The 19,175-nt window shown below is 38.7% G+C and overlaps 1 non-coding gene across 1 annotated transcript; it reads right to left on the minus strand.

The window, feature by feature from the left end:
• Positions 1-3,871: 3,871 nt before the first annotated feature.
• LOC112752884 (small nucleolar RNA R71) lies at positions 3,872-3,979 on the minus strand. The gene has a single exon (XR_003177293.1). It is a non-coding gene; the product is annotated as a small nucleolar RNA R71 (small nucleolar RNA).
• Between the last annotated feature and the right edge of the window lie 15,196 nt (positions 3,980-19,175).

Raw genomic sequence — 19,175 nt, forward strand, 5'->3', positions numbered from 1 at the left:
TGTTTTCATTAGTTTTTATGTTAAATTCACATTTCTGGACTTTACTATGAGTTTGTGTGTTTTTCTGTGATTTCAGGTATTTTCTGGCTGAAATTGAGGGACTTGAGCAAAAATCAGATTCAGAGGTTGAAGAAGGACTGCTGATGCTGTTGGAAAGTAGACATCCAGGGCTTTCCAGCAATGTATAATAGTCCATACTTTGAACGAGTTTAGATGACGTAAAAGGGCGTTGAACGCCAGTTCTACGCTGCTGTTTAGAGTTAAACGCCAGAAACAAGTCACAAACCAGAGTTGAACGCCAGAAATACGTTACAACCTGGCATTCAACTCCAGAAAGAGCCTCTGCACGTGTAACATTCAAGCTCAGCCCAAGCACACACCAAGTGGGCCCCGGAAGTGGATTTATGCATCAATTACTTACTTCTGTAAACCTTAGTAACTAGTTTAGTATAAATAGGACTGTTTACTATTGTATTAGACATCCTGGATTGTATTTTTGATCCTGTGATCTCATTTTGGGGGCTGGCCATTCGGCCATGCCTGGACCTTTCACTTATGTATCTTCAACGGTAGAGTTTCTACACTCCAAAGATTAAGGTGTGGAGCTCTGCTGTTCCTCAAAGATTAATGCAAAGTACTACTGTTTTTCTATTCAATTCAACTTGTTCCGCTTCTAAGATATTCATTTGCACTTCAACCTGAATGTGATGAATGTGACAATCATCATCATTCCCCATGAACGCGTGCCTGACAACCACTTCCGTTCTACCTTCGATTGAATGATTATCTCTTAGATCTCTTAATCAGAATCTTCGTGGTGTAAGCTAGATTGATGGCGGCATTCATGAGAATCCGGAAGGTCTAAACCTTGTCTGTGGTATTCTGAGTAGGATTCTGGGATTGAATGACTGTGACGAGCTTCAAACTCGCGAGTGCTGGGCGTAGTGACAGACGTAAAAGGAGGGTGAATCCTATTCCAGCATGATCGGGAACCTCAGATGATTAGCCGTGGTGTGACAGAGTATTTGGACCATTTTCACAAGAGGAGGGGATGTAACCATTGACAACAGTGATGCCCTTGCATAAAGCCAGCCATGGAAAGGAGTAAGACTGATTGGATGAAGACAGCGGGAAAGCAGAGATTCAGAGGAACGAAAGCATCTCTACACACTTATCTGAAATTCTCACTAATGAATTACATAAGTATTTCTATCCCTATTTTCTGTTTAATTAGTATTATTTTCAAAAACTCCATAATCAATTATTATTCGCCTGACTGAGATTTACAAGGTGACCATAGCTTGCTTCATACCAACAATCTCCGTGGGATCGACCCTTACTCACGTAAGGTTTATTACTTGGACGACCCAGTGCACTTGCTGGTTAGTTGTATCGAAGTTGTGACAAATTATGAATTGAGATTAGAGCACCAAGTTTTTGGAGCCATTACCAGAGATCACAATTTCGTGCACCAAGTTTTTGGCGCCGTTGCCGGGGATTGTTCGAGTTTGGACAACTGACGGTTCATCTTGTTGCTCAGATTGGGTAACTTTCTTTTCGTTTTCTTTTCAAAAAGTTTTCAAAAATTTTTCAAAAATCTTTAAAAAACTTCTCATCTGTTTTCGAAAAAAATAAAAAATATTTTAAAATAAAAATGTTTTCAAAAATATATTTTTCTTCAGAATTTTTAAGAATGAATTCTAGTGTTTCATGAAGCATGGCTGGCTGTAAAGCCATGTCTGATTCCTCTGTAGGGCATGTCAGGCGTGTCATGTCTGAGTTACATACTAAAGCTTGGCTGGCTATTAAGCCATGCCTGACCCTTTGATTGGAGCTTTAGACTAAAGAGCATAAGATTCCTAGAATTCATATTAAAAATTTTGGAATCCTTATTTTTCTTTTTCAAAATGATTTTCGAAAAAAAATTAAAAGAAAATACAAAAAAATTTCATAAAATCATAAAAATCAAAAATATTGTTCATGTTTCTTGTTTGAGTCTTGATTTAAAGTTTGGTGTCAATTGCATATTCATCTTACATTTTTCGAAAAATTCATGCATTCATAGTGTTCTTCATGATCTTCAAGCTGTTCTTGGTAAGTCTTCTTGTTTGATCTTGATGTTTTCTTGTTTTGCATCTTTTCTTGTTTTTCATGTGCATTTTTGCATCCATAGAGTCTAAACATGAAAGATTTCTAAGTTTGGTGTCTTGCATGTTTTCTTTGCATATAAAAATTTTCAAAAATAAGTCTTGATGTTCATCATGACATTCAAAGTGTTCTTGGTGTTCATCTTGACATTCATAGCATTCTTGCATGCATTCATTGTTTTGATCCAAAATTTCCATGCATTGAGCATTTTTAGTGTTTTTCTCTCTCATCATAAAAATTCAAAAAATCAAAAAAATATCTTTCCCTTTTTCTCTCTTAAAATTTCGAAAATTAGATTTGACTTTTTCAAAAATTTTTAAAATCTAGTTGTTTTTATGAGTCAAATCAAATTTTCAATTTAAAAATCTTATCTTTTTCAAAATCTTTTTCAAAATTCAAATCTTTTTCATTTTTCTTAGTTATTTTCGAAAATTTTAAAAAATATTTTTCAAAAATCTTTTTCTTATCTTTATCTCATAATTTTCAAAAATAACATCATCAATTAATGTTTTGATTCAAAAATTTCAAGTTTGTTACTTGCTTGTTAAGAAAGATTCAAACTTTGAGTTCTAGAATCATATCTTGTGATTTCTTGTGAATCAAGTCATTAATTGTGATTTTAAAAATCAAATCTTTTTTTTCAAAAACTAATTTCAATCATATCTTTTCAAAAATATCTTCTTATCTTATCTTTTTCAAAAATTTGATTTCAAAAATATCTTTTCTAACTTCCTAACTTCTTATCTTTTCAAAATTTGTTTCAACTAACTAACTAACTTTTTGTTTGTTTCTTATCTTTTTCAAAACTACCTAACTAACACTCTCTCTCTAATTTTCGAAAATATCTTCCCTCCTTTTCAAAATTTCATTTTAATTAACTAATTATTTTCATTTTTTATTTTAATTTTCGAAAATTACTAACACTTTTCAAAAAATTATTTTCGAAAATCACTAACTCTTTTTCAAAAATTATTTTCGAAAATCCTTCTCCCTCATCTCCTTCTAATTATTTATTCATCTACTAACACTCCTCTGCATCTCACATCACTGCTCCTATCCTTACCCTTGTGTTTGGATTCTTCATTCTTCTTCACCCCTATTCCTTTTCTTCTTCTACTAACTATAAGGAACCTCTTTACTGTGACATAGAGGATTCCTCTTCTTTTCTTTTTCTCTTCTCCTTCTTATGAGCAGGAACAAGGAAAAAGGCATTCTTGTTGAAGCTGATCCAGAACCTGAAAGGACTCTGAAGAGGAAACTAAGAGAAGCTAAGTTACAACAATCCAGAGACAACCTAATTGAAAATTTCGAACAAGTAAAGGAGATGGCAGCCGAACCCAACAACAATAATGCAAGGAGAATGCTTGGTGACTTTACTGCACCTAATTCCAATTTACATGGAAGAAGCATCTCCATTACTGCCATTGGAGCAAACAACTTTGAGCTGAAACCTCAGCTAGTTTCTCTGATGCAGCAGAACTGCAAGTTTCATGGACTTCCATCTGAGGATCCTTTTCAGTTCTTAACTGAATTCTTGCAGATATGTGATACTGTTAAGACCAATGGGGTTATTCCCGAGGTCTACAGGCTTATGCTTTTCCCGTTTGCTGTAAGAGACAGAGCTAGAGTGTGGTTGGATTCTCAACCCAGAGACAGCCTGAACTCTTGGGATAAGCTGGTCACGGCTTTTTTAGCCAAGTTCTTTCCTCCTCAAAAGCTGAGCAAGCTTAGAGTGGATGTTCAAACCTTCATACAGAAAGAAGGTGAATCCCTCTATGAAGCTTGGGAAAGATACAAGCAGCTGACCAAAAAGTGTCCTTCTGACATGCTTTCAGAATGGACCATCCTGGATATATTCTATGATGGTTTATCTGAGCTATCAAAGATGTCATTGGATACTTCTGCAGGTGGATCCATTCACCTAAAGAAAACGCCTGCAGAAGCTCAAGAACTCATTGACATGGTTGCTAATAACCAGTTCATGTACACTTCTGAGAGGAATCCTGTGAATAATGGGACGCCTATGAAGAAGGGAGTTCTTGAAATTGATACTCTGAATGCCATATTGGCTCAGAATAAAATATTGACTCAGCAAGTCAATATGATTTTTCAAAGTCTGAATGGAATGCAAGCTGCATCCAACAGTACTCAAGAGGCATCTTCTGAAGAAGAAGCTTATGATCCTGAAAACCCTGCAATAGCAGAGGTAAATTACTTAGGTGAACCTTATGGGAACACCTATAATCCGTCATGGAGAAATCATCCAAATCTCTCATGGAAGGATCAACAAAAGCCTCAACAAGGCTTTAATAATGATGGAAGAAATAGGTTTAACAATAGTAAACCTTTTCCATCATTCACTCAGCAATAGACAGAGAACTCTGAACAAAATATCTCTAATTTAGCAAAACTAGTCTCTGATCTATCTAAGGCCACTGTGAGTTTCATGAATGAAACAAGGTCTTCCATTAGAAATTTGGAAGCACAAGTGGGCCAGCTGAGTAAAAGGATCACTGAAATCCCTCCTAGTACTCTCCCAAGCAATATAGAAGAAAATCCAAAAGGAGAGTGCAAGGCCATTAACATAAGCACCATGGCTGAACCTGTAAGGGAAGGAGAGGACGTAAATCCCAGTGAGGAAGACCTCCTGGGACGTCCAGTGATCAATAAGGAGTTTCCCTCTGAGGAACCAAAGGAATCTGAGGCTCATCTAGAGACCATAGAGATTCCATTAAACCTCCTTATGCCATTCATGAGCTCTGATGAGTATTCCTCTTCTGAAGAGAATGAGGATGTTACTGAAGAGCAAGTTACCAAGTTTCTTAGTGCAATCATGAAGCTGAATGCCAAATTATTTGGTATTGAGACTTGGGAAGATGAACCTCCCTTGTTCACTAATGAACTGAGTGATCTGGATCAACTGACATTGCCTCAGAAGAAACAGGATCCTGGAAAGTTCTTAATACCTTGTACCATACACACCATGATCTTTAAGGCTCTATGTGACCTTGGGTCAGGGATAAACCTCATGCCCCTCTCTGTAATAGAGAAACTGGGAATCTATGGGGTGCAAGCTGCTAAAATCTCATTAGAGATGGCAGACAATTCAAGAAAACAGGCTTATGGACAAGTAGAGGACGTGTTAGTAAAGGTTGAAGGCCTTTACATCCCTGCTGATTTCATAGTCCTAGATACTGGGAAGTACGAGGATGAATTCATCATCCTTGGAAGACCCTTCCTAGCCACAGCAAGAGCTGTGATTGATGTGGACAGAGGAGAATTGATCCTTCAAATAAATGAGGACAACCTTGTGTTTACAACTCAAGGATCTCACTCTGCATCAATGGAGAGGAAGCATAAAAAGCTTCTCTCAAAGCAGAGTCAAACAAAGCCCCCACAGTCAAACTCTAAGTTTGGTGTTGGGAGGCCACAACCAAACTCTAACTTTGGTGTCAAACCCCCATATCCAAACTTTAAGTTTGGTGTTGGGAGGTCTCAACAAAGCTCTGCACATCTGTGAGGCTCCATGAGAGCCCACTTTCAAGCTATTGACATTAAAGAAGCGCTTGTTGGGAGGCAACCTAATTTTTATTTAATTATATCTTTATTAGTTATATGTCTTTATCGGTACATGATCATGTGGAGTCACAAAATAAATAAAAAATTTGAGAACGGAATCAAAAACAGCAGAAGAAAAATCACACCCTGGAGGAAGACCTTACTGGCGTTTAAACGCCAGTAAGAAGCATGTTTTGGGCGTTCAACGCCAGAGCAGAGCATGGTTCTGGCCCTGAACGCCATAAATGGGCAGCATCTGGGCGTTTGAACGCCAGAAATGCACCCTGCAGAAGAGCTGGCGCTGAACGCCCAGAACAAGCATGGTTCTGGCGTTCAACGCCAGAAATGGGCAACAAATGGGCGTTCAACGCCCAGAACAAGCACCAATCTGGCGCTGAACGCCCAGAGTTGTGTGAAAGGGTATTTTGCGTGCCTAATTTGGTGCAAGGTTGTAAATCCTTGAACACCTCAGGATCTGTGGACCCCAAGGATCCCCACCTACCTTCACTCACTTCTTCTCATCCCTCTCTCACACAATCCCATATACACTCTTCCCCAAAACCCTTCACCAATCACCTCAATCTCTCTTCCCCATCACCTCTTCACCACTCACATCCATCCACTTTTCCCCATAAACCTATCTCATAAACTCCACCTACCTTCAAAATTCAAAATCAATTTCCCACCCAACCCACCCTAAATGGCCGAACTTACCCCCCCTCCTTTCCCTATATATAACCCTCCATTCTTCCTCATTTTCACACAACACTACCCTCTTTTCTCTTCTTGGCCGAAATACACCTCCCCCCTCCTCACCATATTTTCTTCTTCTTCTTCATCTATTCTTTCTTTTCTTGCTCGAGGGCGAGCAAAATTCTAAGTTTGGTGTGGTAAAAGCATAAGCTTTTTGTTTTTCCATTACCATTGATGGCACCTAAGACTGGAGAATCCTCTAGAAAAGGAAAAGGGAAGACTAAAGCTTCCACCTTTGAGTCATGGGAGATGGAAAGGTTCATCTCCAAAGCCCATCAAGACCACTTCTATGATGTTGTGGCCAAGAAGAAGGTGATCCCCGAGGTCCCTTTCAAACTCAAGAAAAATGAGTATCCAGAGATCCGACATGAAATCCAAAGAAGAGGTTGGGAAGTTCTAACAAACCCCATCCAACAAGTCGGCATCCTAATGGTTCAAGAGTTCTATGCCAATGCATGGATCACCAGGAACCATGATCAAAGTAAGAACCCGAATCCAAAGAATTATGTTACAATGGTTCGGGGGAAATACTTAGATTTTAGTCCGGAGAATGTGAGGCTGGTGTTTAACTTGCCTATGATGCAAGGAGATGAGCGCCCCTACACTAGAAGGGTCAACTTTAATCAAAGGTTAGACCAAGTCCTCATGGACATATGTGTGGAAGGAGCTCAATAGAAGATTGACTCCAAAGGCAAGCCAGTTCAACTAAGAAGACTGGACCTCAAGATGGTTGGAGTTCATCCAACGCTCCATCATCCCCACTAGCAACCGATCTGAAGTTACTGTGGATCGGGCCATCATGATCCATAGCATCATGATTGGAGAGGAAGTAGAAGTTCATGAAGTCATCTCCCTTGAACTCTACAAAATAGCCGAAAAGCCCTCCCCTGGGGCAAGGCTAACTTTTCCTCATCTTATTTGCCATCTATGTTACTCAGCTGGAGCTTTCATAGAAGGAGACATTCACATTGAGGAAGAGAAGCCCATCACTAAGAAAAAGATGGACCAAGCAAGAGAGCCCATTCATGGAGCTCAAGAGGCGCAGGAAGCTCATCACCATGAGATCCCGGAGATGCCTCAAATGCATTTTCCTCCACAAAACTATTGGGAGCAAATCAATACCTCCCTAGGAGAATTAAGTTCCAACATGGGACAATTAAGGGTGGAACATCAAGAGCACTCCATCATCCTTCATGAAATAAGAGAAGATCAAAAAGCAATGAGGGAGGAACAACAAAGACAAGGAAGAGACATAGAAGAGCTCAAGGACATCATTGGTTCCTCAAGAAGAAAACGCCACCATTACTAAGGTGGACTCGTTCCTTGTTCTCACTTTCTGTTTTTCGTTTTCTATGTTAAGTGCTTATCTATGTTTGTGTCTTCATCACATGATCATTAGTAGTTAGTAACTTTGTCTTAAAGTTATGAATGTCCTATGAATCCATCACCTCTCTTAAATGAAAAATGTTTTAATTCAAAAGAACAAGAAGTACATGAGTTTCGAATTTATCCTTTAACTTAGTTTAATTATATTGATGTGGTGACAATGCTTCTTGTTTTCTGAATGTATGCTTGAACAGTGCATATGTATTTTAAAGTTGTTGTTCATGAATGTTAAATATGTTGGCTCTTGAAAGAATGATGATAAGGAGACATGTTATTTGATAATCTGAAAAATCATAAAAATGATTCTTGAAGCAAGAAAAAGCAGCAAAGAACAAAGCTTGTAGAAAAAAAAAATAGCGAAATAAAAAAATAGAAAGAAAAAAAAAGCAAGCAGAAAAAGCCAAAAGCTCTTAAAACCAAGAGGCAAGAGCAAAAAGCCAGTAACCCTTAAAACCAAAAGGCAAGGGCAAATAAAAAGGATCCCAAGGCTTTGAGAATCAGTGGATAGGAGGGCCTAAAGGAATAAAATCCTGATCTAAGCGGCTAAACCAAGCTGTCCCTAACCATGTGCTTGTGGCGTGAAAGTGTCAAGTGAAAACTTGAGACTAAGCTGTTAAAGTCAAGGTCCAAAGCAAAAAAAGAGTGTGCTTAAGAACCCTGGACACCTCTAATTGGGGACTTTAGCAAAGCTGAGTCACAATCTGAAAAGGTTCACCCAATTATGTGTCTGTGGCATTTATGTATCCGCTGGTAATACTGGAAAACAAAGTGCTTAGGGCCACGGCCAAGACTCATAAAACAGCTGTGTTCAAGAATCATCATACTGAACTAGGAGAATCAATAACACTATCTGAACTCTGAGTTCCTATAGATGCCAATCATTCTGAACCTCAATAGATAAAGTGAGATGCCAAAACTATTCAAGAGGCAAAAAGCTACAAGTCCCGCTCATTTAATTGGAGCTATGTTTCATTGATAGTTTGGAATTTATAGTATATTCTCTTCTTTTTATCCTATTTAATTTTCAGTTGCTTGGGGACAAGCAACAATTTAAGTTTGGTGTTGTGATGAGCGAATAACTTATACGCTTTTTGGCGTTGTTTTTAGTATGTTTTTAGTAGAATCTAGTTACTTTTAGGGATATTTTCATTAGTTTTTTTGTTAAATTCACATTTCTGGACTTTACTATGAGTTTGTGTATTTTTCTGTGATTTTAGGTATTTTCTGGCTGAAATTGAGGGACTTGAGCAAAAATCAGATTTAGAGGTTGAAGAAGGACTGCTGATGCTGTTGGATTCTGACCTCCCTGCACTCAAAGTGGATTTTCTAGAGCTACAAAACTCAAAATGGCGCGCTTCCAATTGCTTTGGAAAGTAGACATCTAGGGCTTTCCAGAAATGTATAATAGTCCATACTTTGAACGAGTTTAGATGACGTAAAAGGGCGTTGAACGCCAGTTCTATGCTGCTGTCTGGAGTTAAACGCCAGAAACAAGTCACAAACCAGAGTTGAACGCCAGAAATACGTTACAACCTGGCGTTCAACTTCAGAAAGAGCCTCTGCATGTGTAACATTCAATCTCAGCCCAAGCACACACCAAGTGGGCCCCGGAAGTGGATTTATGCATCAATTACTTACTTCTGTAAACCCTAGTAACTAGTTTAGTATAAATAGGATTGTTTACTATTGTATTAGACATCCTGGATTGTATTTTTGACCCTGTGATCTCGTTTTGGGAGCTGGCCATTCGGCCATGCCTGGACCTTTCACTTATGTATCTTCAACGGTATAGTTTCTACACTCCATAGATTAAGGTGTGGAGCTCTGCTGTTCCTCAAAGATTAATGCAAAGTACTACTGTTTTTCTATTCAATTCAACTTGTTCCGCTTCTAAGATATTCATTCGCACTTCAACCTGAATGTGATGAATGTGACAATCATCATCATTCCCCAAGAACGCATGCCTGACAACCACTTCCGTTCTACCTTCGATTGAATGATTATCTCCTAGATCTCTTAATAAGAATCTTCGTGGTGTAAGCTAGATTGATGGCGGCATTCATGAGAATCCAGAAGGTCTAAACCTTGTCTGTGGTATTCTGAGTAGGATTCTGGGATTGAATGACTGTGACGAGCTTCAAACTCGCGAGTGCTGGGCGTAGTGACAGACGCAAAAGGAGGGTGAATCCTATTCCAGCATGATTGGGAACCTCAAATGATTAGTCATGCTGTGACAGAGCATTTGGACCATTTTCACAAGAGGAGGGTATGTAACCATTGACAACGGTGATGCCCTTGCATAAAGCCAGCCATGGAAAGGAGTAAGACTGATTGGATGAAGACAGCGGGAAAGCAGAGATTCAGAGGAACGAAAGCATCTCTACACGCTTATCTGAAATTCTCACCAATGAATTACATAAGTGTTTCTATCCCTATTTTCCGTTTAATTAGTATTATTTTCGAAAACTCCATAATCAATTATTATCCGCCTGACTGAGATTTACAAAGTGACCATAGCTTGCTTCATACTAACAATCTCCGTGGGATCGACCCTTACTCACGTAAGGTTTATTACTTGGACGACCCAGTACACTTGCTGGTTAGTTGTATCGAAGTTGTGACAAATTATGAATTGAGATTAGAGCACCAAGTTTTTGGAGCCATTACCAGAAATCACAATTTTGTGCACCAGGGCTCATCCCAATGGGTGTCTTGTATGCTGTTCTATATGCCCAGAGTGCATCTTGTAGTCTGGCACTCCAGTCCTTCCTATGAGGCTTTACGATCTTCTCCAGAATGCATTTAATCTCTCTGTTAGATACTTCTGCTTGCCCATTGGTCTGGAGGTGATAAGCTGTTGCTACTTTGTGAACTATCCCATGCTTCTTCAGTAATCCTGTTAGTCTCCTGTTACAAAAGTGAGTGCCTTGATCACTCACGATTGCTCGTGGTGATCCAAAGCGATAAATAATATGGTTTCTATCAAAGAAAATAACAGTGTTAGCATCATCAGTATAGGTAGGAATTGCTTCCACCCATTTAGAAACATAATCTACAACTAAAAGTATATAAAGGTAACCATTAGAGTTTGGAAAGGGACCCATGAAGTCAATGCCCCAAACATAAAAAATTTCACAGAAAAGCATAATCTGTTGAGGCATCTCATCCTTCTTGGATATATTACCAAACCTTTGGCATGGGGAACAAGATTTACAAAAAGCAGCGGCATCTTTAAAAAGAGTAGGCCACCAGAATCTACAGTCTAAGATTTTTTTAGCTGTTCTTTGAGGGCCAAAATGTCCTCCACTCTCAGAGGAGTGGCAGGGCTCTAAAATGGACTGGAATTCTGATTGAGGCACACACCTTCTAATTACCTGGTCAACACCACACCTCCACAAATATGGGTCATCCCATATATAATATTTAGACTCACTTTTCAGCTTGTCCCTTTGATGCTTAGTAAAATTGGGAGGGAAAGTATGGCTAACTAGATAATTAGCTACATGTGCATACCAAGGAACTACTTCAGATACTGCATGCAAGCTATAAAATGGGAAAGTATCATTGATAGGAGTGGAGTCATCCTTAATGTGCTCAAGGCGGCTCAAGTGGTCTGCCACTAAATTCTGGTTACCACTCCTATCCTTAATTTCTAAGTCAAATTCTTGCAGCAGCAGTATCCAATTTATTAACCTTGGTTTGGACTCTTTTTTAGCTAATAAATATTTTAAAGCTGCATGGTCTGAGTACACTACTACCTTAGTACCAAGTAAATAGGCTCGGAATTTATCCAGAGCAAAAACAATAGCCAGAAGCTCTTTTTCAGTAGTAGTGTAATTAGACTGAGCAGCGTCTAAGGTCTTAGACGCATAAGCAATTATGGAAAGATCCTTACCTTTGCGCTGAGCCAGTGCCGCTCCTACTGCATGGTTGGACGCATCACACATAATCTCAAATGGCTAGCTCCAGTCTGGTCCTCTCACAATTGGAGCTTGAGTAAGGGCGATCTTCAGCTTATCAAATGCTTGCATGCAATCCTCACTGAACTCTGATGCCAAGGCATCTTAGGCTAGTTTCACTAGCATTTTTCTGTTATTTTTAGTTGTTTTATGCATTTTCTTGAGCCTTAAGTAATCATTTGGGCCAAATAGTCATGCTTGTCTTAAATCATTCAAACATGAAGATTTTGATGCAAATTCCATGAGTTTTTAGTTATATTCCTTGAATGCTATGAATGAAAGATTTCTCATGAAATTTTGCAAGACTTTGATGCAGTTGTTTGGATGATTTCAGGGAAGAAGAGGCTAGGCAAGGAAGCAACAAAATCAATAAAGGAAGCTTGAATATCACATGTGGAGTTTAAGTTCCAGTTTAAGCTTAAACTGGAGCTTAAACGCCAAAACCATGAGAGCTAAGGAAATGCTGAAAGTGGCGTTTAACCTCCAGTTTAACCTTAAACTGGAAGTTAAACGCCAGAATTAGAAATGCACCAGGGAGCATTTCCACGTTTAAGCTCCAGTTTAACCTTAAACTGGAGCTTAAACGTGTTCGACTATTTTTTCTCCTCCAGGGTTGCTTTCTCATTTCCACGTTTAAGCTTCAGTTTAACCTTAAACTGAAGCTTAAACGTGCTCGAGCTTGTGCCTCCAGGGAGTGCCAGCGTTTAAGCTCCAGTTTAAGCTTAAACTGGAGCTTAAACGTATTATATGGAACAGCTTGACCATGCCTTCTTCAAACATAAATAACTTGAGCTACAAAACTCCAAATGAGGTGATTCAAAATGCATTGGAAAGAAGACATCTAGAGCTTTCCAAGCATATATGGCATGCATGGTGGATACTAAAAATTGAGGGAGAAAACAGCCCCGTAATGTGCATAGAAGAGCATAGTACCAACATGCAATCAGGCCAACTGACCTCTTCACCTTCCATGGAGTATAACTCGAGTTGTAGAACTCCAAATGATGCGCTTCCAGTTGCATTGGAAAGTAGACATCCAGAGCTTTCCAACGATGTATAGAAGTATGGGGTGGACAATGCAACTGAGCTCCCAAAATTGGCATTTTCGAGCACGTTTAAGTGACTTAAACGTTGGCTTAAACGCTGTCAAACCAACCAGCAACCTTGTCACCTTCAATCAAGCATAACTTGAGCTATAGAGATCCAATTGAGGTGCTTCCAGTTGCGTTAGAAAGCTGACATCCATAGCTTTCCAACGAGGTATAATAGTCTATATTTGGCATCAAATTGGCAAGGTTGACAAGAGAACAAAGTGACGACTCAAGAAAGGGGGGTGCAACGTTTGAGTGTAGTTTAATGGATCATTATCCTTTTTGGATCAATTATGTCACTCTACCCTTCAAGCAAGCAAGGCCCATCAACAACACCAAATCAAGGCCACAAGAATCATCTAGAATAGTTTATTTTCATTTGATTGTAATTTGCTTTGAATTTCATTTTCATTTTATAATTTAGGGAGCCTATTTAAAGGCCTTAGTTTCTGCATTTGAGACGGAGGGATTGAAGGGGAATCCAGCCCCTGAGAGGGACTTTTTACGGGAGAGAACTTTGGATCATTTTCTTTTAGTTTTGTAATTGAATTCAGAGCTATGACTCACTAAACCCCTTTCATTGGGTTAGGGAGCTCTATTGTAATTCAATGAATCAATAATAGTTTTATCTTCTTCTTCAATCTTTTCTCTTGAATTTTGTTAGAAAGCTTCTCGATCTAATTCCATTGGGTAGTTGTCTTGGGAAAGAAACTACCCATAATTGGAATCCTTCGGAACCTTGGGAAAGGAATGGAGGATTCATGCTAGAGAAGCTTTCTCACAGTGAATTGGATTGGGGTTTGGATGGATATTGTGACATGTAATCCTACCAAATTGTGGTTCATGAAACTGTGTGGTATAATCAGTGATCGAGCATCATCTCTTCTTATGAACATTTAAACCAAGGGATTGGGAATTTGTTTGTTTTTAGAGAGAATTGGTGAGCCAAGGGATTGGGATCCAATCATATAAAATTGCCAAACAAAATTCAATGAATGCATTGGTTGAGGAAGGGATAAAAGTTGTTTTGATTCGGAGATCTCAATATCTCCTAATACCCAATGAACTCCCCATTTCTAATTTACCACTTTCTCTTTACATTCTGCAATTAAATTCATGCAATCACCCCCATCCCTTTTAATTTCAGCAATTTAGCTTCTCGCTCTTTAATTCATGCAAATTTTATATTCCGCAATTCTCATCTAAATCTTGATTCCGCTCAACTAGAACATACTTCTAATCCGAATTGCTCACTCAACCAATCCTTGTGGGATTCGACCTCACTCTTTTGTGAGTTTTTTTCACTTGACGATAACCGGTGCACTTGCCGGAAGGAATTTTGCCGATCGTGCAATTTCCTAAATCGTAGCATATCAAGCTTATGCACATCAAGTTTATGGCGCCGTTGCCGGGGATTGGTTTTCGATTGACAATTCTCCAATTGGAAGTTAACTAGATTGAGCAATTTTTCTTTTCTTTTGTTAATAGTTTTTGTTTCAGTTTATTACTGCTAATTTTTGCAAATTTTAATTTGTTTTCTTTGCTTATTCACTTGTTAGCATACTAACCACTAGCTGTTTGTGATATTGCCTCACTATGGAATTTCCACTATCTTTGGATGAGTATTGTTTGAGACTGAGCACATTGCAAAAAAGAAAGGAGTATCCATCATCTTTTGGTCAATCAAAATTCATGAGAAACTCTCCACCACCACAGAATGATTCATGTTATTATGCTCATGGTGGGTGGGAGTATCAAGAACAGGAAATGGGGTACTTCCCAGAGCCACAAAATGGTCCATGTTTTGGTGAATTTGATCACTACTCAAGTTGTGGCTGGGAAGATCAAAACCAAAGAGATTTCACTTATTCACACCCCATTCATCAAGAGCCATCACCTCTGAATTATCCAACCTCACCTCCTAGTTTTACATATCCAAATTCTTCATCACTTGAGCATTTCTCAGCACAAAATTCCTTCTCAAATTCATACAATTCATTTCACTATCCACAAGACTCATTCCACTACACACAAGAGTCATACCACTACCAACACTCCAACCAAAGACTCTATCAGCCCACACAAAACACATACTCCCAGCCACCATATCACAGCCAAGATAATCAACCTCATCAACCCAATCCGAACCAATCACTTCATGATCAGTTAACCAGGATAGAAGGAATGCTTGCAACTATGGGCAGAGATGTGGCCGATTTGAAAAGCTTTAAGGAAGAAGTGATATCCAACTTACAAAATCAAGGTGCTGCCATTCAAAAGCTAGAAGCACAAATTGGATATCTATCAAAGCAAATCCCTACCCACAATTCTTCTAGTGATACCATGGCAAACCCAAGCGAGGAATCAGAAGAACAAGAAAGGGAGAAAGTCAATCAAGGGAGATCACACTCCAATGAAACAGAGAGTTGCAAAGAGGAAGGGTTCATTGAACCACAAATTCAGGAAGCTTTTGATGAACAGGATACTCCAACTGTCCAACAACAACCAAGTTCTGAGATCAAGGATGTGAAGGCAGTAGAAAAAAACACCAAAACGAGGATTGTGACCGAGAAACAAAGGACCATATCCATGAAGAAGAGAAGGTCGAAGAACAATCCAACTCCTGAGCCAACAAGCAAGTTCACTCAAGCCAATCACAAGGGAAAGCTTGCTGGAAAGAGGCATTCACAACAAGGGGCACTAACTAGCTCCTTTATCCACTTGAAGTCATTCCTCTTAACAAACTGGAGGAAGAGGAAGAAAGTCAGGAACAACATGTCAAGCTAATGACAGTAAACGAGCGTTTGTTGGGAGGCAACCCAACCAAAGGTAGTTTTTCTTTTCTAGTTATTTCAATAAAAGAGTTAAGTAGATTTATCTGTATTGCAAGGAGCTAAGTTTGGTGTTGCACACCAAAACAATTCAAGGGTGAATGTGAGATTCTAAGTTTGGTGTTCCACCAAAAATTTCATTAAAAGCACATTTCTACCTCAGCATGACTAGTTACTAGCTCCAACCAATCAGGGAAACTACTTAAACAATAGTTTAATTTCTAGTTCATAGTTTCTTTTTCTAGTTCATAGTTATTTTCTTAATAAAAGCACATGAGGTTTTCTGCATATGTCCAAATTGCTGCATATGGCAAGGAACTAAGTTTGGTGTTCACACACCAATCTAAGTTCAGAGGCCTACAAACATACATGCATGCTAACCAATTCTCAAAGTGCTTGGGGAACAAGCAACTTCTAATAGCTTTACAGGAAGACAATCAATCTCATGGAAGGAATATACATCATCATCAAAGAGAACACCAAGGCTAGGAAGGATGATGAACAACAAAGAAGATGCTAAAAGGTTGTATTGTCACTTAATTGCTTGTACTTTGAATTGCTGATATTGGAAGTTTGCATGCACCCCTGCTTTAAGTTTGAGTCATTGCAGTTTTTGTTTGTCTGTTTGTTTAATTTCCAAATAAGTGATAGTCTAAGTGTCTGGATAAACTTCACTTGCTTAAATGTATGCTTGCCATGCTTGTTCTGTTTCCAAAAATAAAAGAAAAGTTTGAACAAAAGTAACTTGGCTCAATTAGTGACAAATCAAGTAGAATTAAGTGGTGGTATGCATGCTTGATTGTTTAGTCAGATCACTGGAAATTGAGTGTAGAATTATCATTTTTTGTGTAGAATTTGAAAACTGTCTATGGATCTTGATGAATAAATGTCTTTGGCCATGAAAAAGAAAGAAAAAGAAGAAGAAAAAGCCACTGAAAAAGGGCAACCAAAAAAAAAAGCAAAAAAAAAATTGAGAAAATAAGCTAGGCACCAATGGTTTGAACTTCTGAGACAAATGCCTGTGGTGTTTATGTATTAAGGATATGCTTGGATGAATAGGTTCTGAGGAGTGTTTCAACACTTGGTAACTTGGGTTAACTAACCTGGGATTATCAACCAAAAGTCCATTATCAAGAGCAACCTAAATACAAAACATTTAGTCACACAAAGAGGTGCTGGGCACCAATGTCTCAAGAAGAAATGTGAACTAAAATGCCTGTAGTGGATATGTGTAGTGCACTGATAAGAAAAAGAAAATGCCAAAGGCTTGTGCAACACATGACACTGAGCAAACAAGGAGCAAATGAGCTCTAAGAAAAAGAAAAACAAAGAAGAGAAAAGTGCCAAGGACATAAGAATAACAAGGGGCCATAGCAGTGTTTGATGGATGCAATGAAAAAGTGATAATCTTACTTGATAAGAATGAAAAAGTGATGCTGCAACTTTCTGCATAAAACCCTTCTGATGAACTTCAAGTGCTTACTAATATAGCCAATGTAATTGCTTTCTGTTTCATACTTTCTTCTCAAGTAACTCAGGACTTGCTTAGGGACAAGCAAGTATTAAGTTTGGTGTTGTGATGCCAAGGCATCTTAGGCTAGTTTCACTAGCATTTCTCTGTTATTTTTAGTTGTTTTATGCATTTTCTTGAGCCTTAAGTAATCATTTGGGCCAAATAGTCATGCTTGTCTTAAATCATTCAAACATGAAGATTTTGATGCAAATTCCATGAGTTTTTAGTTATATTCCTTGAATGCTATGAATGAAAGATTTCTCATGAAATTTTGCAAGACTTTGATGCAGTTGTTTGGATGATTTCAGGGAAGAAGAGGCTAGGCAAGGAAGCAACAAAATCAATAAAGGAAGCTTGAATATCACATGTGGAGTTTAAGTTCCAGTTTAAGCTTAAACTGGAGCTTAAACGCCAAAACCATGAGAGCTAAGGAAATGCTGAAAGTGGCGTTTAACCTCCAGTTTAACCTTAAACTGGAAGTTAAAAGCCAGAATTAGAAATGCACCAGGGAGCATTTCCACGTTTAAGCTCCAGTTTAACCTTAAACTGGAGCTTAAACGTGTTCGACTATTTTTTCTCCTCCAGGGTTGCTTTCTCATTTCCACGTTTAAGCTTCAGTTTAACCTTAAACTGAAGCTTAAACGTGCTCGAGCTTGTGCCTCCAGGGAGTGCCAGCATTTAAGCTCCAGTTTAAGCTTAAACTGGAGCTTAAACGTGTTATATGGAACAGCTTGACCATGCCTTCTTCAAACATAAATAACTTGAGCTACAAAACTCCAAATGAGGTGATTCAAAATGCATTGGAAAGAAGACATCTAGAGCTTTCCAAGCATATATGGCATGTATGGTGGATACTAAAAATTGAGGGAGAAAACAGCCCCGTAATGTGCATAGAAGAGCATAGTACCAACATGCAATCAGGCCAGCTGACCTCTTCACCTTCCATGGAGTATAACTCGAGTTGTAGAACTCCAAATGATGCGCTTCCAGTTGCATTGGAAAGTAGACATCCAGAGATTTCCAACGATGTATAGAAGTATGGGGTGGACAATGCAACTGAGCTCCCAAAATTGGCATTTTCGAGCACGTTTAAGTGACTTAAACGTTGGCTTAAACGCTGTCAAACCAACCAGCAACCTTGTCACCTTCAATCAAGCATAACTTGAGCTATAGAGATCCAATTGAGGTTCTTACAGTTGCGTTAGAAAGCTGACATCCATAGCTTTCCAACGAGGTATAATAGTCTATATTTGGCATCAAATTGGCAAGGTTGACAAGAGAACAAAGTGACGACTCAAGAAAGGGGGGTGCAACGTTTGAGTGTAGTTTAATGGATCATTATCCTTTTTGGATCAATTATGTCACTCTACCCTTCAAGCAAGCAAGGCCCATCAACAACACCAAATCAAGGCCACAAGAATCATCTAGAATAGTTTATTTTCATTTGATTGTAATTTGCTTTGAATTTCATTTTCATTTTGTAATTTAGGGAGCCTATTTAAAGGCCTTAGTTTCTGCATTTGAGACGGGGGGATTGAAGGGGAATCCAGCCCCTGAGAGGGACTTTTTACGGGAGAGAACTTTGGATCATTTTCTTTTAGTTTTGTAATTGAATTCAGAGCTATGACTCACTAAACCCCTTTCATTGGGTTAGGGAGCTCTATTGTAATTCAATGAATCAATAATAGTTTTATCTTCTTCTTCAATCTTTTCTCTTGAATTTTGTTAGAAAGCTTCTCGATCTAATTCCATTGGGTAGTTGTCTTGGGAAAGAAACTACCCATAATTGGAATCCTTCGGAACCTTGGGAAAGGAATGGAGGATTCATGCTAGAGAAGCTTTCTCACAGTGAATTGGATTGGGGTTGGATGGATATTGTGACATGTAATCCTACCAAATTGTGGTTCATGAAACTGTGTGGTATAATCAGTGATCG

This window comes from Arachis hypogaea, chromosome 15 (assembly GCF_003086295.3).
Source record: "Arachis hypogaea cultivar Tifrunner chromosome 15, arahy.Tifrunner.gnm2.J5K5, whole genome shotgun sequence".
In the NCBI taxonomy this organism is placed as follows: Eukaryota; Viridiplantae; Streptophyta; class Magnoliopsida; order Fabales; family Fabaceae; genus Arachis; species Arachis hypogaea.